This window comes from Mus musculus, chromosome 11 (assembly GCF_000001635.26).
Source record: "Mus musculus strain C57BL/6J chromosome 11, GRCm38.p6 C57BL/6J".
Taxonomy (NCBI): Eukaryota; Metazoa; Chordata; class Mammalia; order Rodentia; family Muridae; genus Mus; species Mus musculus.
The window spans coordinates 77,284,972-77,308,741 of NC_000077.6; the positions used below are offsets into that span (position 1 = coordinate 77,284,972).

The 23,770-nt window shown below is 39.8% G+C and overlaps 1 protein-coding gene and 1 pseudogene across 4 annotated transcripts in view; both read left to right on the plus strand.

The window, feature by feature from the left end:
* Window positions 1–23,770, plus strand: part of Ssh2 (slingshot protein phosphatase 2) — a 244,064-nt gene that overhangs the window by 68,815 nt on the left and 151,479 nt on the right. The window lies entirely within an intron of this gene.
* Gm12346 (predicted gene 12346) lies at window positions 8,467–11,227 on the plus strand (annotated as a pseudogene).

The following is a 23,770-nucleotide window of genomic DNA, read 5'->3' on the forward strand; positions in this document are numbered from 1 at the left end:
AACAAGGGCAGAAGGCAGCCACAATTCTTCACCAAAATATCACAAGAATGGTCTTTAGGCCACATACTAATATTCTTTTCCAAAACCTCTCGAGCTGGACCCTCACAGTTCAAATCATCGTTAGCACCACTGTCTTCCATGCGTCTATTGTTATGGCCCATTAAGCCCTGCTTAAAGCATTCAACTGCTTTCCTAATCCAAAGTCCCCTTGGGGGTGGGTGGGTATGGGGGACTTTTGGTATAGCATTGGAAATGTAAATGAGCTAAATACCTAATAAAAAATGGAAAAAAAAAAAAAAAAACAAAGTCCCAAAGTCCACAGTCCTTCAAATAAAAGCACAGACAGTCCTATCAAAGCAGTACCCCAGTCCCTGGTAAGCATCTCTTCAAAGCAATAGGACACTGACTAAAGCATATGTATACTTTTATTTCTGTTTTAGACTTTTTTTGTAAAAACAATTTCATTAGCTAACACACATAAATATGAAAAGGGGGAAAAGAAAAATTAATTCATAGGTAAAGTCTTTACTATGAGTTGCAAATGGAAGAGCTGTCCCATCAGCATTCAGGGTTATCTGGATGGTTTCTGCTTCACTTCCAGTGCACAGGCGATCACTCATTAGGGCATATAATCAGACTAGGGATAAAGGGTATCGCAACTAAAAGAGTCTGAGCATGAACTATATTCCTACTTTCTCCTTTGGATGGGTTCTGACTCAAGTGACTATAATGATAGGAAACTGCTTCTGCTGTTGCAAATATTTGAATTCATTTCAGTATAAGTTGTAAGATGGAGTAGCTCAGCTATTTTAGCCCAGAAAAATAATTCTGAGAAATAACTTTGTTTTCTTTTACAGTTTCTTGAGTAGCATGTTTGAGAAAATAGGATTTGTAATAATTTTAAATACAAAGTATATTTATGAAATTAGAATTATTTAGCTCAGTAAGATCCACATTAGAATAGCATAGCAACCTTTTAAAATAATTTAATAACAGGACTTACCCAAATAAAGCTAAATTGGAATCTGGGTGATTCCAATCTAAGTGAAACCCAAGAATTTGTACTTTTGAGATGCTCCCAGGATTATTCTAACATCAGTCAGGAGTTCAAAACCACCAGTTGTTTTTTAACTCTATGCTAAGTTTTGCATCATGAATCCAGAGATTCAGTGTGCAGCATTTATGACATGTGTTTTCTATTTTTTTTCAGAATCAATAAGCTAAGTATATATTTGTGTCTACAACTGACATACAGCAACAAGAACAACACAAGATAATATACTTTTTAAACTCTGCCAATCAAAATTATTTGTGTTTTTAAATATAAAGGTCAAGTGTCACTTCCATCTTCAAATGTAGAAATAGAACGTGGTAGGAAGAGGAAACGATTATATACTGTGCTTAGTGCCACGATCCCCATATATCTTTCATGGGTGCATTTTAGTTCATATTAGGGGAATACCACACATGCTAAATCAAATCTTTGTTGAAATCATCATTATGAGAAAATAGCTCTAAATTTCTGCTCCAGTTTTCTTTTTTATATATATATATACTTTTATTAGGTATTTTCCTCATTTACATTTCCAATGATATCCCAAAAGTCCCCCATACCCTCCCCCCCACTCCCCTACCCACCCACTCCCACTTTTTGGCCCTGGCGTTTCCCTGTACTGAGGCATATAAAGTTTGCATGTCCAATGGGCCTCTCTTTCCAGTGATGGCCGACTAGGCCATCTTTTGATACATATGCAGCTAGAGTCAAGAGCTCTGGGGTACTGGTTAGTTCATAATATGGTTCCACCTATAGGGTTGCAGATCCCTTTAGCTCCTTGGGTACTTTCTCTAGCTCCTCCACTGGGGGCCCTGTGATCCATCCTATAGATGACTGTGAGCATCCACTTCTGTATTTGCTAGGCCCCGGCATAGTCTCACAAGAGACAGCTATATCAGGGTCCTTTCAGCAAGATCTTGCTAGTGTATGCAATGGTGTCAGCGTTTGGAGGCTGATTATGGGATGGATCCCTGGATATGGCAGTCTCTAGATGGTCCATCCTTTTGTCTCAGCTCCAAACTTTGTCTCTGTAACTCCTTCCATGGTTGTTTTGTTCCCAATTCTAAGAAGGGGCAAAGTGTCCACACTTTGGTCTTCGTTCTTCTTGAGTTTCATGTGTTTTGCAAATTGTAACTTATATCTTGGGTATTCTAAGTTTCTGGGCTAATATCCACTTATCAGTGAGTGCATATCATGTGAGTTCTTTTGTGATTGGGTTACCTCACTCAGGATAATGCCCTCCAGACATGTGTTTTCTTGAAGAGCAGATGATATTTGAGATGAACTTGAACCCTAAGAGTTGACTGTAAACTTGTGATTGTGCAGCTACAACCCTTTGAACTTCTACTCACGAATTCCTTGGCTAGGCTTCTCCTGAAAGTGGAACAAGAGACTAGAATTAGTGATCTAAATCTACCTTAATGAAGGATGAAATTTCCAAACTTCATGGAAGACTACAAAGATTTGAACTTTGTGTATCAACACTTTTGAAGTTACAGAAAAAACTAGAGGACAGTTTTTCTTTGTACTTTTAAAATATTATATTGGCATATGCTAATTATATTCAGTAGTGGTTTTCACTATGATATTTCCATTCAGTTATATTTTTTACCTTTATTGAACTAAAATGTACACAGAGGAAAAATACAACTATTTTCACTTTTATATGTAACTTAATGAATTATTCTAAGTATTAGCTACTTTCCTCATTGTGACAAATGCCTGACAAGAAATAAATGAGTAAGAATTTGGCTTACAATTCAGTCATGGCAGGAGCATGAAGCCAGCAAGTCACATTGCAGCCACTGTCTACCACTAAGGACTAGCTTCCCCCAGCAAGGCTCCATTCCCTAAAGGTTCACAACCTTCCCAGATGATAGCACCAGCTGATGAACAAGTCCATACACCAGGAAATGGGATCTGATCACCCATCCCTCCTGCCTTCTCTCTCTCAGTCTCTTCTGCTCAGAGTCACCAGCTAGCATTCTCCAGCAATAGCCATTATCACCACTAATTGACTATGATTTTTAAAAAGGTTCTATTTAAAGAGTGTGAGAATGTGTGTGTGTTTGTGTGTGTGTGTGTATGTATGCATGTTTGCATGTATGTGTGTGGATGCATGTGTTTGCATGCCTTGCACAGGTTTGTGTATTTGCATGTACAAGTGTGTGTGTGCGTATGGTTGTGTGTGTGTGTGTATGGTTGTGTGCATGTGCAGTGCCCCTTGACCACATGATTTTGATGTGAGTATATTAGGTTATAAATTTTTAGAAGACCTTCTCTGTTTTTAGAATCAGGCTAAATTTTATGTTAATTTGGAGAGGATGGAGAGATGGCTCAGCAGTTAAGAACACTTGCTGCCCTTGCAGAGGACCTGGGTTCAATTCCCAGCACCCACATCAGGTGGATCACAAACATGTGTGATCATGTAATTCCAGTTCAAAAGAATCATAAAAAATAAAAAATTCAGGCTCAAGATCTAGATTGGGTCAGAGTCTAACTAAGCTTTACTATTTACTGGCTGTGTGACTCCACATCCCCCATCCCTAAAACAAGGATAGATAGCTGCCCTGTGGAATTGTTAAAAATAAGTGAGATAATTTTAAGTCAAGAGCTAGAAGGCCAAGGCTAGCAAGATGGCTCAGTATGTAAAAGTTCTTTCCACCAAGCCAACAACTAGAATACAATACTTGGCACTCATGTGGTGAAGGGAAAGAATGGACAACTTGTCCTTCTGACTTCCATATTTACAAAACGTAAATAAAAATGAAGTTAAAGATGTAAAAAGAACTAGAAGGCTAATATATAATCTGAGCTGAGTGGGTAAGAGTGGCAGATACAGGGTCTTCTCGTATCACCAAATCTTCAACAGAACCAAAACTATCACAATGGAAAGTGGCTACAATTCAGCTTAGCCTTCTGTTCTGGAGGAAAAAACAGTAGACATCTTGGCTATTTTTCCTTTTCTTCACCATCCATTATTGTGTCACAATTAATATGGCAACTTCCAAGCAATAGTCTTTGTATTTACAAAATGGCTATTGAAGGTGCAGGCCTGTACCTGTACTCCCAGGACCTGGATGGCTGAGGAAGGAGGATTATGAATTCAGTACCAGCTAGGAGTCCATAGTAAGATACTATCTCAAAAAAGTATCAAGACAAAACAAGGCTAGAGATTTTCTTTCTTATGTATCTTTTTATTCTCTATAGCTTGTACAATGATTTGCACATTGAACATAGTTAATGCCATATCTAGCAAAATCTAAAATTGATACTCCAGGGACACCATGTTTTCCTGTGCTGGATTTGTATCCAGTCTCTCTTTTAAGACTGGAGCCATCTTTTAAACATGTGGCATAGAGAATGCAGGATATAGCAATAAAATAACTATACACAAACCCCAGAAATTTGACCTAGTTTATAGAATCAAGCAAATAAAAGCTCCGATTGAGTTATATTGAGCCTCCTTGTTTGTATCTGCAAGAACAATATGAACTCCTCTTTTTTTTTTTTTTTTTTTTGGTTTTTTGGTTTGTTTGTTTTCGAGACAGGGTTTCTCTGTATAGCCCTGGCTGTCCTGGAACTCACTCTGTAGACCAGGCTGTTCTCGAACTCAGAAATGTGCCCGCCTCTGAATCCCAAGTGCTGGGATTAAAGGCGTGCACCACCATGCCTGGCCAATATGAACTCTTAATGGCTAAGCCATCTGTCTGACCCTTTGGATTGCATTTGCTCTTAATGGAATGTAGTTATTTTGGTGCTAGGAAGTCAGAAGCAAATGAAATAATAGTTCTTAGCTCTGGTTTTGCAAAAGAATAATAATATGTGATTGATTCATTGATTGATTGATTGATTAATTTTTAGTGCAGAAACTTAAGTCTCAAGAAGTTGGTTTTTTTTTTTTTATTAAGTACGTCTTGGGTGAAACTTAATAAAGATCTTTGTAAAGTTTATAAGTGATGGTGCAGCCACAGTTGAGGATCATGATACTCAAATAATTCACTGGGAAAATATATAAAATTGTAGATTTGGGCCTATCTGAAGGTTGAATTTGGAATATTGTAAAGACTGATGGGGAAAGCATAGGAAGAGGTAGCTTAATGTCCAGCGTCCAGAACCAAGATGGGATATTTCACTGGTGGCTAGATGATCATGGGGTATTAGAGCCAGATTCTCTGTTTATTCTGTGAATTTCTCTAGTGTTGTCACCATGCACTCGAGTGCAATCTTTTTCTTGGGTGTAGTGCTACAGGTGGATTCCTGATGAAGCTGCTATTTCAGTCATTAGACAGAAACTGGAGAAAACAGTAGATGGCCCTGATTAAGCAAATGCTGACAGTTGGTAATTTTAGTGAGTCTTCTGAGTTATCCCCAATGTCTTTTGTATATTTTCTTCACAACATGCTTCTGCAATGGAGTAGCAGTAGCTTTCTTCATCTCACTGAATAATTTGGAAAGTTGAGTTTTACAAGGCAGTAACTTACTGAGGACTTTTTTTAAATTTTAATTTAATTTTTTTAGAATTTATTTTTATTGGTTATTTTATTTATTTACATTTCAGCTGTTGTCCCCCTTCCCAGTCTCCCCTCTGCAGCCCCCCCATCCCATTCCCCCTTCCCTTTGCCTCTAAGAGGGTACTCCTCTGTCTGCCCACCCACTCCTGCCTCACCACTCTAGCATCCTCCTTCACTGGGGCATCAAGCCTCCCCAGGATGAAGGTCCTCCCCTCCCACTGATGCCAGATAAGGCAGTACTCTGCTACATATGTAGCTGGAGCCATGGATCCATCCATGTATACTCTTTGGTTAGTGGTTTAGCCCCAAGAGTTAGAGGAAGGACTGAAGGTGCTGAGGACTGTTAATAACATAACATTTGTGAATACCAACCATATGACGTGATCCCATACTAGATTTTATGTGTGTTACCTAACCCTGCATTTTATGCCAATAGTCTTATCTCTGTTTTTAAAGTAACAAGGCTGAGATCATTAATTCTACAATTATCTGTGCTATTCTGTGGTACCATGCTAGGTAATGAGTGTCCAGTGATGACCAAAGCAAAACCCGTGTTTATAGAATTTATCATCCATGGGGAAGATATATAATAAAAAGTAAATAACTAGTTATAAAATATGGTAATATTATGAAAATGCAAATGAGGGAGGAGTTAATAAAATAACAAGATGTAATAGTCATTTAGATAAAGAATGTTCAAGAAAGGCCTCCCCAGCATGGTAATATTTTAATTCAGAACAGTTGAGGGATTGGTTTAGGGTCACATATCCTAGTATGTAGTGACTTCAAGTCAGATCCTCAAGACTGTGCTTTCCATGCTATTCTGCTCGTCAAATATATGATTGGAATCCACTGCAGGCTGTGACTTTCCTCTGTGTCATATCAGTCTTCATACCATGACATTATACCAAATTTTCAGAAGGGACATTACAAAATTTATTAACAACAATAAAGTAATTCTTTGAAAAGAGCTCAGTCTCCTAAGATACTTCTTTAAAGAGAAAGTAGGAGGGGCCATAAATACTATATGAATTCAATAGATGATAGAAAGTACCAAAGCAGTCCAACTCTGCTGTGGCTGCACTAGGTACATTTGCTTGAGGAAGTGCCCTGGCCTGCACGAGCTGGGACTGGAAGTTCCATTGGATCAGCATCTCATTTCCTGGCCTTACTTGAACTTTCCTCACAAGGCCTGACCCAGGAGGCAAAGCGTGTTGAGGGAAGAAGCTAACCGGGAGGTATTAGGAGATGGCTAGAATCTCCAGGTGTTTGGAAAGAATGTGATAAAAAAGAAAAATCCGCCCTTGGGAAGAGAACATTAAAGTACACCCTGAATTTACATGCTATGTTCTCCTGATTCCAGTAGAGTGCTTGTTTGGCTCGGTTACTTTTAAAGAGTTTTTCACAAGAATATCTCTAATTACCTTTTTTGCTGCAGAGAATCTAAGTTCTCTTTCTTCCAAGGAAATCATAACAAGCTGGCCAGATGCAGAAGAAGTGTAATCTGACTCTAGATTATGATACTGTTTTGATATGAACGATGTCAGAAAGCAATCATATATCATATTCATATAAACATCTTACTCGGTGAATATACTGGTCAAGGTTTTAAATTGTTTGATCTTGGCAATTTGACAGTTTAGACCCAGAGATCTAATTCTTAAAAAATTTTCCTCTAAATAAATTATTTTAAAAGAAAGTAGCATATATATTAAAGTAGTGAATATTTTCAGTAATGGAAGATTATGTGATGCTTTCAGTAATGGCCAAGTGCACTATGATATTAATTCATTGAAGGCATTAACATTAAAAGAACTAAAACAATAAAAACTATAAGAAATCTTAAATGAAAAAGTAAATAGGATAAGTACATTTGTTTTTTTATCTCACTGCTATGAAAACAATGAGTTTACAGATAGATCAGAATTCAACAACTCCAGCTTGTAACTCAGCTCCAGAGGAATCTAAATCAGGGGGAGGGGTGCCTGGGCTGGAGAGGTGATTCAGCAATAAAGAACTGGTTGCTCTTCCAGAGGACACAGGTTCAATTCCTAGCACCCACTTGGTGGCTTACAACCATCTGTAACTCCAGTTCCACGGAATCTGACACCTGTTTCTGCCTTCTGAGGGCATCAGACATGCATGTGGTATGCAAACATATATGTAGGCAAAATAGCCGTACACAGAAAATATTTTTTTAAATAAAGAAGTGTAACTGGAAGTGACAGTTCACTCCTGGAATACCAGTTCTTTGGATTATGAGACAGGAGAATCAACAATGAGTTATGGTCATCCTGGGCAATATATATATATATATATATATATATATATATTGCAAGTTGTCATCCAGCCTGGGTTCCCAGGCAAGATACGCGCGCCCGCGCGCGCGCGCGCGCACACACACACACACACACACACACACACGCACAGATGATGAAAGGGCTTTGGATTATAAAGTTATCTTTATAGAGTCAATTTTTAAAATGTACTTCAGATTTTTGTTTGAAGACAGTGTCTTATTATGTAGCTTAGTCAAGGCTGCAACTCTAGCTTTAGATTTCTAATAGTAAATTAATCTAGATTCAACATTGTGATAGCTCTATATTGGAATAATTTATTAGTAGTCCTTAAGATGGAAGAAGAGGAAGGTCTGTATTTTGTCCAAATTAATACAGTGAGAAGAAAGCCCTTCCTGTGCATGTTCCTCTACCTTTCCCTACTAAATCTCTACAGGCTACTCTGACGTCTTGGAACTTATTACCGTGCAGGTTGTATTTGTAGAAGTGTGCAGTTTGCTTTACAAGAGACATCTTTGTAAACTTGGTATATATAACTACTTCCTTCTTAAGGAGATTTTTTTGGGGGGAGGTTGTTTTTAGGTACCTTAAGAATGAGTTGCAGTTGTTCAGTGTCCTGGTGCGGAGCGTCACGTCTCGTGCGTGTTCATTCAGCCACGATGCCTGAGGAAACCCAGACCCAAGACCAACCAATGGAGGAGGAGGAGGTCGAGACCTTTGCCTTTCAGGCAGAAATTGCCCAGTTAATGTCCTTAATCATCAATACCTTCTACTCGAACAAAGAGATCTTTCTGAGGGAGCTCATCTCCAATTCATCGGACGCTCTGGATAAAATCCCTTACGAGAGCCTGACGGACCCCAGTAAACTGGACTCGGGGAAAGAGCTGCACATCAATCTCATTCCCAGCAAATAGGACCGAACCCTGACCATTGTGGATACCGGGATTGGAATGACCAAGGCCGACTTGATCAATAACCTTGGCACCATTGCCAAGTCGGGCACCAAAGCCTTCATGGAGGCTTTGCAGGCTGGTGCAGATATCTCTATGATTGGCCAGTTTGGTGTTGGTTTTTACTCTGCCTATTTGGTTGCTGAGAAAGTGACTGTCATCACGAAGCATAACGACGATGAGCAGTATGCCTGGGAGTCCTCAGCTGGGGGATCCTTCACAGTGAGGACTGACACAGGTGAACCAATGGGTCGTGGAACAAAGGTTATCTTGCATCTGAAAGAAGACCAAACTGAGTATTTGGAGGAAAGGAGAATAAAGGAGATCGTGAAGAAGCATTCTCAGTTCATTGGCTATCCCATTACTCTCTTTGTGGAGAAGGAACGAGATAAGGAAGTCAGTGATGATGAGGCTGAAGAAAAGGAAGAGAAAGAGGAAGATAAAGAAAAAGAAGAAAAGGAGTCTGATGATAAACCTGAAATAGAAGATGTTGGCTCTGATGAAGAAGAGGAGGAGAAGAAGGATGGTGACAAGAAGAAAAAGAAGAAGATAAAGGAAAAGTATATTGATCAAGAAGAACTCAACAAAACAAAGCCGATTTGGACGAGAAATCCTGATGACATCACTAATGAGGAATATGGAGAGTTCTACAAGAGCTTAACTAACGATTGGGAAGAACACTTGGCAGTAAAGCATTTTTCTGTTGAAGGACAATTAGAATTCCGGGCCCTTCTTTTTGTCCCAAGACGCGCTCCTTTTGATCTGTTTGAAAACAGAAAGAAAAAGAACAACATCAAGTTGTATGTTCGCAGAGTTTTTATCATGGATAACTGTGAGGAATTAATCCCTGAGTATCTGAATTTCATTAGAGGGGTAGTGGATTCTGAGGATCTCCCTCTAAATATTTCCCGTGAAATGCTGCAACAAAGTAAAATTCTGAAAGTTATCAGAAAGAATTTGGTCAAGAAATGCTTAGAACTATTTACTGAACTAGCAGAAGATAAAGAGAACTACAAAAAGTTTTATGAGCAGTTCTCAAAAAATATAAAGCTTGGAATTCACGAGGACTCTCAGAATCGGAAGAAGCTTTTCTTTTTTTTTTTTTTTTATTTATTTATTATATGTAAGTACACTGTAGCTGTCTTCAGACACTCCAGAAGAGGGAGTCAGATCATGTTACAGATGGTTGTGAGCCACCATGTGGTTGCTGGGATTTGAACTTCAGACCTTCGGAAGAGCAGTCGGGTGCTCTTACCCACTGAGCCATTTCACCAGCCCCGGAAGAAGCTTTCAGAGCTGTTGCGGTACTACACATCTGCTTCTAGGGACGAGATGGTTTCTCTGAAGGACTACTGCACCAGAATGAAGGAAAACCAGAAGCACATCTATTTTATCACAGGTGAGACCAAGGACCAGGTTGCTAACTCCGCCTTTGTGGAACGTCTCCGAAAGCATGGCTTAGAAGTAATTTATATGATTGAGCCCATTGATGAGTATTGTGTGCAACAGCTGAAGGAATTTGAGGGCAAGACCTTGGTGTCTGTTACCAAAGAAGGACTGGAACTTCCAGAAGATGAAGAGGAAAAGAAGAAACAGGAAGAGAAAAAGACAAAATTTGAGAACCTCTGCAAAATTATGAAAGATATTTTGGAGAAGAAGGTTGAAAAGGTGGTTGTGTCAAACCGACTGGTGACATCCCCGTGCTGTATTGTCACAAGCACATATGGGTGGACAGCAAACATGGAGAGAATCATGAAAGCTCAAGCCCTCAGAGACAACTCAACAATGGGTTACATGGCAGCAAAGAAACACCTGGAGATAAATCCTGATCACTCCATTATTGAAACCTTAAGGCAAAAGGCAGAGGCTGACAAGAATGACAAATCAGTGAAGGATCTGGTCATCTTGCTGTATGAAACTGCACTCCTATCTTCTGGCTTCAGTCTGGAAGATCCCCATACCCATGCTAACAGGATCTACAGGATGATCAAGCTTGGTCTAGGTATTGATGAGGATGATCCTACTGTGGATGACACCAGTGCTGCTGTAACTGAAGAAATGCCTCCCCTGGAAGGAGATGACGACACATCACGCATGGAAGAAGTAGACTAAGTCACCAGAACTATGTGTTTGCTTACCTTCATTCCTTCTGATAATATATTTTCCATGATTTTTGTTTATTTTTGTTAACATTTAAAACATCTGTGTGGCATGAAAACTAAGGGGAAGATAAAATTTCTACATGTGATACTGTGATACTATAGGTTTAACTCAAGAGGTTGATAGAGCGTTTGTTATAAGACGTAACGTAACCTACTGTTCATGTTAGCTCTGGTCTGAAGTGTTTAGCTGTTGAGCTGGATTCCTTAGGAGACCAAATTAAGATGGCTTAAATTACATCTTAAAATTTTCATTTCCTGTAGTTAATTCTGCATGTATTAGTCTTAGAAGTAAACACAAGTTAAAACAACCTGACAGGAATTCCCCAAGTGGCTTGTTTTCCAAAGTCCCGAGAACAACCCTAAGTTTCCTAGGTCTTGTAACTCAGCAAGGCTTGTGAATGGAAATAACAGTGCCCAATCACATTCTGCTTTAAAAGATAAATGCAGAGGAGATAAAAAAAAAAAAAAAAAAAAAAAAGAATGAGTTGCAGGTGGCCAAAGAGATGGCTAAAAGTGCTTGCTGCTGGTACATAGCTTTAATTCCAGCTCTCAGGAGGCAGGTGGATCTCTGAGTTCAAGGCCAGCCTGGTTTACAGCCTGGTTTCAGGTGATCTGACATCCCTTTCTGGCCTGCAAGGGGACCCACACACAAACACAGCATGCATTTGCAAAGACATGTAGACATATATATAAATAAAAATAAACTGGGCTGGAGAGATGGCTCATCGGTAAAGAGCACTGACTGTTCTTCCAGAGGTCCTGAGTTCAATTCCTAGCAACCACATGGTGGCTCACAACCATCTGTAGTAAGATCCGATACCCTCTTCTGGTGTGTCTGAAGACAGCAATGTACTCACATAAAATAAATTAATAAAAAAAAAAATCTTTGAAAAAAATAAAAATAAATCTTTTCTTTTTTAAGAAAACAAAACCAAAAGCTACAGAGCTGCCACATCTTTCCCTTGGTTTCCCTCAGCACTGGGGATTGAACACAGGATTTTGCACATGCTAGGTGGCTCTGCAATGGAACTCCGCCTCCAGCACTTCACTCCCTTTGTTAAGTGCTCTTTTGAGACAGGGTCGTGCTAAGTTATCCAGTTGGCCTAAAATTAAGAATCCTCCTGCCTTAGCTTCCCAAGTAGCTGGGATTACAGGTGTACACCGCCATGCCTAACTTAGCCCAGACTAGATTCAGCAATCCTGACATTCAGAGAATGTATTGTCCTTGCTGTTGTAAATTTTATATAAGTAAGTACCAATTAAAATTCACTAGAGCATTAATCAAATGCAATGTTGCCGTGTAGTATTAATTTAAATTCTACCATCCAAGGTTAGGTTCAAAGTGAATGCCCAGGCCACCATCTCTCATTAAGTCATACTTTTAGGCATCACTGCTTCATTTCCTGCCCCAGTCATGTTTTTCACTGGTCTGGTTCTACAGCTCTACCTTGAGCTAATTAAACTGGCTTAATCTGGAGCAGCTGCACCAGCACAATACCAAACATAGAGGCAAAACTGGCCTGGGCACTTCCTTTACTGGCTATATTCACAGTTTCTTGCCTGGCCTGTATGTCTTCAGGGCATGACCTTACCTTCCATTTCCTGTGTATCCAGTTACCTTTCACTTAATTGTTCTTTTAACAAATGTGTTAAAGTATCTGTGTGCCAGATACTATGTGGGTTGCTAGGGATATAGTGGTGTGTTTGGCAAATATGATGCTCCCCTTTGTAACTTAACTGCCGGAGAAAATGGCATCAGACAGACAATTATGCAGGAAAAGGTTAAATTTCTTCAAAGTAGAAAGTACCCACCCTATGGGAATGCATGAAGCATCTAACTTAGTTTGGAGCAGGATGAGATATGAAAATTACTAAAGAAGGAGAAGCTTCCATGGAGAACTGATGTTTTAGGTTGCTAGTCTAAATCAACTGGGAGAAAGATGTGTAGAAAGAATGGGCAAGAGGAAACTTAACAGTCAGGAAACCAGCACACCAAGGAATAGAAAGGCGGCTAAGGAGGCTAGAGCAAAGAAAGGAAGGGGAAGATAATTCACAATGTGGGGCGAAGTCAGCAAAGGCCAGATGTAAAGTCAAGACCTCGGTGTTTAGCTCTCTGACAAGAAGCCACTGAAGAGTTTCCAGATGGGGTTGATATTTTAAAAACACCCACCTAACTTTACTGTGTATAGGCTTATTTGTGTGTGTATGCCAGAGACAGCTTTGCATTCCTGGGATTAGGTTTAGTTTGTCTTACTTGTCAAGAGGTAGAGCTCTTAATGAAAGGGAAGGTGACATGTTGAAAGGCAATATGTACTGTGTGATAAAGAGTGTGTGACTCTGAATAATTTTTTTTCTTTCTCAGAGTCTGCATTTGTTTATGCTAAGAAGCAACATACCTGCCTTGTGGAATTACTGTGAAATTTAAATAAGGCAGCCAACTAAGTCCTAGCAACGTGAGCCTTTAACAAAAGTTAGATACTGCTATAACCTAACAGTTTTCTGGGGGATCTAGATAGTCCTCTAAAAACTGGCCACATCTGTGGCTATAGAATAGTAGCTTCTGTGACAGCATCAATATTGGGTCCACACAGGGCCTCCTCTCAGTTGTCCTGTGTCATGAAGATCCTGCAGCTTTGGATCAGCAGGACTGGCCCTTTCACATATCCCAACCATTTGAAGATAATGTAATTTTGGGGTGGGCCAGCTCAGTGCCCTGGATCTGGGTCTGGTAGTAGCTGAACTGGTCAGTGTGCTGAACTGGTCAGTGTGCTGAACTGGTCAGTGTGCCAAGCTCTCTTTATCTGCACCTCCAGCTCTGCTCCAACTAGGCCACCCCATGCCACCATCAACAGGAAAGTAGGGTCAGCTCTCATGTTCTCATGCTCTCCCTCAGGACAGGGTCACCTGCACCCGCACCTCCAGAAGCAGCTCTACTGAGCTGTCCAGTCAAGGCTCGGGGCCCACTCTCCCAAGTGCTGCAGCCCGTGAGGGTCTGGATTAGCCCTCCTGCTCTCACAACAATGGGGCTAGCTCACCTTTGCCTTCACTGTCGGGAACAGCTCCACTCTGTTTCCCAGGCAAGGTGCAGGACCCACTTGAGTGCTGCAGCCAGAGAAGGGGCAGGGCTAGCTCTCCTGCTCTCATGGCCCCATGGGCGTGTTTTAGTCAGAGTTTCTATTCCTGCACAAACATCATGACCAAGAAACAAGTTGGGGAGGAAAGGGTTTATTCAGCTTACAATTCCATACTGCTGTTCATCACCAAGGAAGTCAGGACTGGAACTCAAGCAGGTCAGGAAGCAGGAGCTGAGGCAGAGGCCATGAAGGGATGTTCTTTACTGGCTTGCTTCTCCTGGCTTGCTCAGCCTGTTCTCTTATAGAATCCAAGACTACCAGCCCAGAGATGGTTCCACCCACAAGGGGCCCTTTCCCCTTGATCACTAATTGAGAAAATGCCTTACAGTTGTATCTCATGGAGGCATTTCCTCAACTGAAGCTCCTTTCTCTGTAATAACTCCAGCTGTGTCAAGTTGACACAAAACTAGCCAGTACAATTAACCCCTTGTCAACTTGACACACAAACACATCACTAGTAAGCCTCAACCCTTACATTCTTATTCATCCCCAAGGTCTAAATAACTTTAAACGTCCCACACTCTTTACATATTCTTAAAATTTCAATCTCTTTAAAATACCCATCTCTTTTAAAATCCAAAGTCTTTTTACAATTAAAAGTCTCTTAACTGTGGGCTCCACTAAAATAGTTTCTTCCTTCAAGAGGAAAAATATCAAGGCACAGTCACAGTCAAAAGCAAAAATCAATCTCTAACCATCCAATGTCCGGGATCCAACTCACGATCTTCTGGGCTCCTCCAAGAGCTTAGGTCACTTCTCCAGCCATGCCCTTTGTAGCACACACATCATCCTCTAGGCTCCAGATGCCTGTACTCCACTTCTGCTGCTGCTCTTGGTTGTCATCTCATGGTACTGGCATCTCCAAAACACTGCATGACCCCTTCAGTCCTGGGCCGTCAATTGCAACTGAGGCTGCACCTTCACCATTGGCCTTCCATGGCCTCTCACAGTGCCGAGCCTCAGCTGCTCTGCGTGACCCCTTCATGCCTTCAAAACCAGTACCACCTGGGTGACCCTTACACATTACCAAATCCCGCTGCAGCAGGACAACCTTGGTTATCTCTGTAACACAGCCTCTTTGTGCTTTCAGAAAACACTTCCCAGAAGACCAGAAGATGTCACCTCAACGATGCTGGTCTCTTCTTAATCACCGCTAATTTCTTAGCTCCAGCTAACCAGCATCAATAGTCCCAGTAATGCAAAGTTTCACTTTAGTTGTTCTGGTATCTTGTTAATCACAGCTGATTCTTCAGCCCCAGCTAACCAGAACTACAGAATCTTCACAATCAAAAAAGCAATGGCCCTGAAAAGAGTCTTTAATTTTCCCTCTGAAATTTTACAAGCCAGACCTCCATCTTCTGCACTGTTCTCAACATTATCTTTCAAGCTCCTACCCAACATCTGACAGAGCTCTTAACAACAAATGGATCTTCAAGCCCAAAGTTCCAAAGCCCTTCCACAGTCCTCCCCAAAACATGGTCAGGTTGTCACAGGAATACCCCACTCTGCTGGTACCAATTTGTCTTAGTCAGGGTTTCTATTCCCGCACAAACATCATGACCAAGAAGCAAGTTGGGGAGAAAAGGGTTTATTCGGCTTACACTTCCATACTGCTGTTCATCACCAAGGAAGTCAGGACTGGAACTCAAGCAGGTCAGGGAGCAGGAGCTGATGCAGAGGCCATGGAGGAATGTTCTTTACTGGCTTGCTTCCACTGGCTTGCTCAGCTTGCTTTCTTATAGAACCCAAGACCACCAGCCCAGAGATGGCACCACCCAAAAGGGGCCTTTCCCCCTTGATCACTGAGAAAATGCCTTATAGTTGTATCTCATGGAGGCATTTCCTCAACTGAAGCTCCTTTCTCTGTAATAACTCCAGCTGTATCAAGTTGACACAAAATTAGCCAGTACAGGCAGCTTTCCCAACTGCCTCAAATCTATGTTCTTTATTTCATACTTTTGTGTTAGCTTTGCCCAACTTCAAAAGGCTATCCAGAGGATTGTGTCAACTCAATGGATATTACCTGGGACTTCTTGGAAATCGTTTTATTCCTGTAGAAATATGTTTACCCAAATTTTGGGATGTTATCATTCACATAGGTGTCTCAAAAGTCACCCATTGAATTTGTTCTAAGAGGAAATTTCCTCATAAGGTACTTGGGTATGTAAAATACCTTACGGAAGAATTTACCTCAGCATTTGTTTTTGCAACTCATCTGACTTAATGTCAGCAGCAGTTTGTAGTATGAAACCCAAGACCATACCGTGCATTTTTATAAGGATTATATTACGTTTGTAGTTACGGGGGGAGGAGATGATTATTGAAAAATTTTAAAACTAGTGTGTGGGAAGATAGTTGCTAAATTTTTGGTATCTTCTATAGCTTTTCCCTTGGGAAGTTGTATTCACTTTACTCTGTAGGTTTCGGTAGTGCTGAATATTACTTGACTTTGCTTTGTTCCTATCAGACTGGACTGTGAGCATGTCTTGTGGGGTCACTTTCTTAATTCCTAATTGATGTAGAAAGGCCAAGTTCCCTGTGGGCAGTGCCGTCCCTGGATAGGTGGGCCTGGGCTGTTTAAGAAAGGTAGCTAAGACAGAGATGGAGCCAGTTAGCCGTGTTCCTCCATTGTTTCTGTTCCGTGCTCCTGCCTTGACTTCTAGCCTTGGCTATCCTCAATGATGATCTGTAACCTGTAAGATGAGATAAGCTTTCTTCCTCAGCTTGTGTTTGGTCATAATGTTTATCACAGCCACAGAAAGCAAACTAAAATAAATACTTTGGTAGCAATGTGACTTAAGCAGGCCCACACAGTATCATTATAAGAAGTTTATTCAGATCTTAGGCGGGAGAAGTTTTTTTTTCTTTTTTGGACTCTCTGATTAAGATGCTAATGGATGTTTGACATGATTTGCATTGGTACAGGAATAAGAAGAGTATAATATCAAAAGAAAGTAGAAAACAGGAATTTGAAGACATTATTGCATTTCTCTTTTTCTGTTTGTTTTGTTTTGTTGAAACAGCACCTCACACTGTAGTCTAGGCTGTCATGGACAACCTGTGTAGACCAGATTAGCCTTGAACTCATAATTTACCTACCTTAGCCCTTTAGGTGGTGGGAGATGTGAGTCACCATATATATATACCAACATTTTCGAAAACTTATAATTGATTCTTTGTGAATTTCACATCATGCACTCCAATCCCATTCATCTCCCCATTCCTCCATATATGCCTTTGCAACCTCCCCCCAAAAAAGGAAGAAAAAAAGAAGGAAAGAAAGAAAGAAAGGGAGGAAGGAAGAACATCTCACCATGGAAACTGCAGTGTGTCACAAGTGTGTCATGTAGAATACCCTTTTGCTCAAACAGCTTACTTTCGAATGTTGGTTTCTGCTACACTATCAGTCCTGGATCCTCACTGAGACTCCTTGGCTATCCCATTGTTGCTCTGTGTCATGGAGACCCTGCAGCTTTAGATCTGCAGAACTGGCCACTTCACACACTCCAGCAGCTCATAGATGAGGTAGATGTTGGCATAGGCTAACTCAGCACCCTGGATCTGTGCCCAGGTGGTAGCTCAGTCAAACTAGCAGCGTTTTATTGTTTTTCTTTCCCTCTCCTTTCTCCTCCCCTCTTCTACATCTCTGTCTTCCTTTTTTTTTAAGTAATTATTTTAATGTAAAATGTAATAATTTAAAAATTCTCCTTGGATTTAATTGTGTGAACCTTACATCTTTTTAAAGTGTGATTCTTTAACTAAAATCTCCGTTTTTTTTTTTAATTTGAAATTATAATTACATAATTTCCCCTTCCCTGTATTCCCTCCAACCTCTCCCATGTATCCCCATTTGCTCTCACTCAGTTCTTGGTCTCTTTCTGTTTAATTGACACACACACACACACACACACACACACACACACACAAACACACACACACACACACACACACACACACACTGTCCTAAATATCACCTGTTCAGTCTGTGTAATGTTAATCATTTTTATATGGCAGTGCTTTGTCTATGATTAGTCTAGTCATCTCATTGTATTTGCAAGTGTTTCTGGTTCTCCTAACATACTGGTGTGATTAGATGTCCTTGAGAATTGGGAGCACTCATATCACTATTGTTTGCCGCCCCCCCCCCCTCAGTAATGGGAATTGAACCTAGGGAATCATACATGTTTGGCAGGGGCTCTACCACTGAACTATATCCCTAAACCATTTTTTAAAGTTTTTTGTTTTGTTATGCTTTTGTTTTGGTATTTGGAAGGTTGTTTATTTATTAATTTTGGTATGTTTGAAACAATGTCTCATTCATAATATAGCTATGTAAACCAGGCTGGCCTCAAACTCATAAACCATCCTTCTTCTGCCTCTGCCTCCCTAGTGCTGGCATTTAATGTGTATGTGCCGCCACATCCAAGAAAATTATCTGTTTGGTTAATTTTGATGCAGAGTCTCACTAAATTGTTAAGCTGGCTTTGAACTTGTTCTGCATGTAGACTGTGCAGGCCTTGAATTTGAGATCTTCTTGCCTCACCCTCCAAAGTAGCTGGGATTACAGGCCTGTGCCACCAGCCTGGGCAGTTTTTGTCGGCTCTATTAGAAGCCTTTGAGCCTTAAGAGCTGATGCAGGACTGACTAGCTTCTATTCTTCCCGCCATATGACCAATCAGAGAAGGGAGGACAACATGGAGCTAAATGTGTATCACCTTGGATGGATGGGTGCTGTGTTTGAATCTGAAGTGTCCCTCGTGGGCTGGTGCTCTCACAGCCATGGCCTGAGTGCGTCTGCTGCCCTGCCTGCCCTGCTCTGCTGGAGTGAACTCTTCTGAAACCATGAACCGAATCAACTTTTCTTCTCCTGAGTTGTTTCTGTTATCCACTTTGTCACAAACGATGAAAAAAGCAGCTACTAAACCTGTAGCATAAACAAGAAAATATTACTTCAAGCCAATGATATTTCAAAGGAATATATTAGAGCCTATCTTTGACACATGTATATTTTTTTAATTTAAATTTTCTGAATGTTTTGGGGGAAAATATTTTATGGCATCTAAAATCACTTATGTCTATAGAACGATATTATAAAAATATTTAGTTTATTTTGTTCTGATTTAGTCATAAGTTATAGACTAGAGGTAAATAGTATTTCCTGGCTTACCATACACTTACTAGCCTGCTTGGAACTATAACCTCTGATCAAAGTCTAGTTTTTTTGTTTTACATTAGGTGGCAGGACAAAATTTATAATGACAAGTACTTAAAATTCAGTCAGTATGTCACCACTCTAACCTCGACCTTGATAGTTTCTCTTACATAGGCAAAGCAATGATGATGTCTTTTTATGAAGGTGTGCCTATCTGAAAATAACAACACTAAACACATAGGAGGAAGTAGTCCAAGGGCAGGTTGAACAAAAGCTTGATTTGCAATCATATAGTATCCCTGTAGAATCCTGAAAATTAATAGAGCCTTTGGTTGGTCACTACCAAGGAACATGCATGGAGCCTGCTAACCTTGTGTGTGGTATTGGCAGCCTTAACTGTGTGGGTGTAAGAGACATTATCATGGTCTTGGGATGTGATTCAGGAGGGCAGTGCTTCTCCAGCATGTACAAGGCCCCAGGTTCGGTCCTTAACACCACACAAAGTTCCCCATCTTCATCTCTACTCATTCCTGGTTGCAAAATTAGTGCATAAATTTTTTTCACTGGAGGTTAGGCATTTTAAAAATATATGTAGGGCTGAAGAGATAGCTCAGTGGTTAAATTAAAACACTAACATCTTTTTCAGAGAACATATGCCAGTACTCAAATGGTGACTTATAACATCCTGTCAATCCAATTCTTCTGGCCTTGACAAGCACTGAGTAGCCAATAGTACACAGACATACATGCTGGCAAACACTTATACATACAAAATTAAAATAAATCTTTAGCAGAGGCAGGCGGATTTCTGAGTTCGAGGCCAGCCTGGTCTACAAAGTAAGTTCCAGGACAGCCAGGGCTACACAGAGAAACCCTGTCTCGAGAAAAACAAAACCAAAACAAAACAAAAACAAACAAACAAAAAAAACCTTTAAAAATAACTAAAATCCTGCATTAAGTTTATGATGGTCTTTATCTCTGTTGGCTTCTCCCAGTTTACTTGAGGGCTATTCCTACAGGTAGTGCAGCAGTACTCTGTCATTTGACCTTTGAGCAGTTTCCTTTTTATACCTATAAAATGTAAAGAAGCCTCTTTGTTTACCTCATCCCTCTCCTTGATTGTTTGTGTACGTGAGAGAATGTGATGTGAACCTTAGTTGAGAATAATAGAAACTGTTCAAGCAGGAAAATAAAAGTTATTTTGGAAGTGTAAGGAAAGAATTTAAGGTGTAATTGCATTCAGAACCTCAAAGTTTCTCATCAAGATATCTCGGCTCACTGCTCACCTCTACTGTCTTTCCTGTGTTGCTTTATTCTTGTAGATGCTCTATCTATGAAGCAAGGAAAGCAACCATTAACAATGATACCTATACTTTTTTGGAAAAAAAATCAGTTTGGCCACCCAAATGGAAATATACCCTTTCTTCAGTAGTTCTTGCAAGAGAATAGAAAAGGGTTCTCTGCAAGAAATTCAGGGCACCATCAAGGAAAAAGGCATTAATAGGACAGGTAAAACAATAGATATCTAGTGCATATAGTTCATCTGTGACTGTATTAGGCATGGCTTTCATCCTTAGCAACAGTGCGATATATTTCTAGATATAGAATGTTTTTGTTAAATAATACCAAATTATTGGAGAGAAACTTCATATGAGGCAAGCACTGATTTCTTTTCTTCTGGGCCTAGTTTCTCTGTGGTCCTCATTTGCATAAAATCACATTATTGGATAGTATATAGCACTTGGCATTACTTGTAGATCAGACATGCATTGTTATATTTAGTTATTCTTTTGTTCCTTATTATTGATTTGTTTGCTTTTTGTTCTTTGTTTTGTTTTTTGTTTGCCTTGGTTTGGTTAGGTAAAGGATTTTGCCATGGCTCACCTAGAGCTCTATATAGACCAGACTGGCCTTGAACTCACAGACATCTACTGGTCTCTGCCTCTTGAGTGCTGGAATTAAAGATGTGCACTACCATGTACAGCTAGTTTTGCTTTGGCTCTGAAAATCATACCTAGATACTTAGGCATGCTAGACAAGCACTTCACTAAGCTACATTCGACCCTTCATATGCATTTAAATCTTTAAAAACTATGTGGTATTTCCTATTAGACAATTTTCCAGAAGTTTCCCTTTATCAGTGGAATTTTTTTCATTATATTAAAACCCTAATTTCAGAAATTTTGTCATAATTTATTTGCTCTAGTGACTCATTCAATATTTGTAGCATAACTGTTCAGGGTGAGATGTGAACACACATAACACAAGAAAATATATATGAGAAGAAAGAACATGACCTTAAGAAAGGAAAGCTTGGGCTGGAGAGATGGCTCAGCAGTTAAGAGCACTGACTGCTCTTCCAAAGGTCCTAAGTTCAATTCCCAGCAACCACATGGTGGCTCACAACCATCCATAATGGGATCTGATGCCCTCTTCTGGTGTGTCTGAAGACAGCTACAATGTACTTACATATATAAAAATAAATAAATCTTTTTTTTAAAAAAAAAAAAGGAAGGCTTATGTTCAATTGAAGATGATCAGAATTTATTTTTGCAAAATTTTTCTTACTGACAACCAGGCAATACCTTGATGAAAGGAAAAAGCAAAATGTTTTTCATTGAGGTATTTCCCTAGGATGCAAGACTAAGAACAACTTAATGGTTTGGAATTCTGAGTGGGCTCTTTTAAATATGTGTAGACAGTATATAGGAACACAAATTAAGTATTGGGGGGAACTCTGATTAGACAGTTCTCCTGTGGAGCAGATATAGAAACTGCTGCACAGTCCAAGGACTCTATTGAAGAAAAGCAGAAAGGAACTAAAATCAAACTAATAATCTGTGCTCTTTTTCATTTTCCCTAACTAGCTTTTCAATACACTTCTTTGTAATTTAATCCCCAGGATCTATAGAAATGGCTCAGCAGTCAAGAATGTGTACTGTTCTCCCAGAAAACCTGAGTTCAATTCCTAGCACCCACATTGGGTGGCTAACAACCAGTGTGTGTGTGTGTGTGTGTGTGTGTGTGTGTGTGTGTGTGTGTGTGTGTGTTGGTTTCATTTGTTTTTCAGTGTGACATACTTGCTAGTTATCTTGTATCGCAGACTCTTTTTCCCATTGTCTCTCTAGTATCACGTAATGTTTTATCTCACCAACACTTGGTAGGCTTGGATATTCTTTTCATGAGTTGTTGAGGTGGTGTTGGGGAAGTTAGGGTTTTCTCGGAAGTAAGTAATAAGTGTTTCTTTATTGCTTATCACTACAAGTGGTTGCTTGGAAAGGGTTTACTGATTAGGATACCATCTTGGGAATCCCTTTTGACATTTTCCTGTTTCCATGAAGCACAGTTTTGTGGAGTTGCTGGTTCTTTGAGTTTATGCTTCTAACCAGAGCATCTATTGGAGCTACTAGTGCCGTCAGTGATGAGGACTAGCAGATGGATGTTTGGAAGTGGTCCTCATCTGTATTAGAATCTGCATAGGGGAGGAGATGTCCCATGAGGTATAACCATGTTCCCTTTAGTTATGTTCAGTTTGGCAGGCACTCTAGACTAAAGACTATCTTGCAAAAATAAAATCATTAGAATAATCTGATTATGTCATTGTAAACTTTCTATGTTCATTTCATTTATCTGAATTCTAATTACCTTATGAAAACAGAAGAAAAAAGTATTGTATTAAAAAGAGATAATACTTCTCAATTTTTAAAAGCTTTTTCTTGATATGCAGGGGGGTGGGAGGGAGACATTAATGTTTTAAAGGCAAGGAAATGGCATTTGAAGCCTGCACAACATAGCAAGACTTTGTCTCTAAAAGAAAAGGGAAAGAAGAAAAGGAGAAAAGGAAGGAAAGAAAAGAAGAAAAAACACAAAAGCATGAAGGAAAACTTTCAGCAAATGACAGAAAGTCAATCTGCTAAATAGGATTGCTCTTATATCTTTAAAGACTCATTTAAAAGCCAAAGAAAATGAGTTTATGATTGCAAAGTTAGCTTTTAAAGGGTTTGTTGAAATTTCTAATCATTTTATGTAGGTCTTAAATATTTATGGATGAATATTAAGTTAGTAAGACTTAAGACATGACAGCTCTTCAGCCTGCTGAGGCCATGTGTGTATCAGAATTTCTCTCTGGTAACCTGACCTCACCTCTGACTTTAAAGGCCGTAGAAACAAACACTTCCCTAGTTAACAAAAAAGAAATGGAGAACAAAGGTTGGAATCCTGGCCCAGATATATATGTAGTTAGTCATTTATTTGGGTGGCATCAATCATTAGGACCTGCCTGTGATGGGTAGGGGGGACAGTAATGAGTGTTGCTAGCATCTTTGGTATGGCTGTCCTGTGTGTGCATATTTGTTTTGCACATTTGTTGAGAAGCATTTTATACTCCAGATTTCTGTGATCTGCTGATCCTTGTCCTAAAATTTAAGGCTCTGATAATGGCCTTTAAGTAAAGACAATGTATACTTTCTCTTAGCAATTTCTGGTAACACAGCAGTGTATGCTTTGA